Consider the following 515-nt stretch of genomic DNA (forward strand, 5'->3'; position numbering starts at 1 on the left):
CACGCACACACGCATGCGGCGAGACATATGGAGGTAAGAGACGGGCAGAATACAGACATATGCAAACACATATTGGCGGAGGCGCTCTAATAACACTGCAGCAGTTTGTTCACACACTCGCTCAGACGTGCGTTACTCACAGAGAGTTGAGAGCTCGGAGGCCGTGGAAAGCATCTGGAGCAATCTCAGATATCTGGTTGTTACTCAGGTCTCTGGATAAACAGATTAACACACACACACACACACACACACTTTAGTCACAGCAACAGTAGATTCCTTCATTATGTTTTGTCCCGTCATGGCAGGGATCACGGCGTTATCCTTGATTTCACTTTGAGCTTAAATAAACAAATTAAATAACTAGTTCCCTCTTGTTTCTATCAGCTCAGGAACATCCCTACGATCAGATCATCACCATGGAAACTGCTCCTCACGTATTCATTATTTCCCTTCTTGTCTACGACAGAATCTCTTTCCTGTTTTTGTTTTTTTAAATTCTGGTGTCAGGATTTTAA

General features: G+C 43.5%; 1 pseudogene across 1 annotated transcript in view; it reads right to left on the reverse strand.

Annotated features, from left to right (window-relative positions):
* The window catches only part of LOC111649158 (slit homolog 1 protein-like), a 25,308-nt pseudogene that overhangs the window by 2,481 nt on the left and 22,312 nt on the right, over positions 1-515 (reverse strand). Inside the window, exon 9 of the transcript XR_015436682.1 lies at positions 141-212. The product of XR_015436682.1 is annotated as a slit homolog 1 protein-like (transcript). The remainder of the gene's footprint in view (positions 1-140; positions 213-515) is intronic.

This window comes from Seriola lalandi, unplaced genomic scaffold (assembly GCF_002814215.2).
Source record: "Seriola lalandi dorsalis isolate HSWRI2012SDOR001 ecotype SW California unplaced genomic scaffold, Sedor1 jcf7180002050048, whole genome shotgun sequence".
Lineage (NCBI taxonomy): Eukaryota > Metazoa > Chordata > Actinopteri > Carangiformes > Carangidae > Seriola > Seriola lalandi.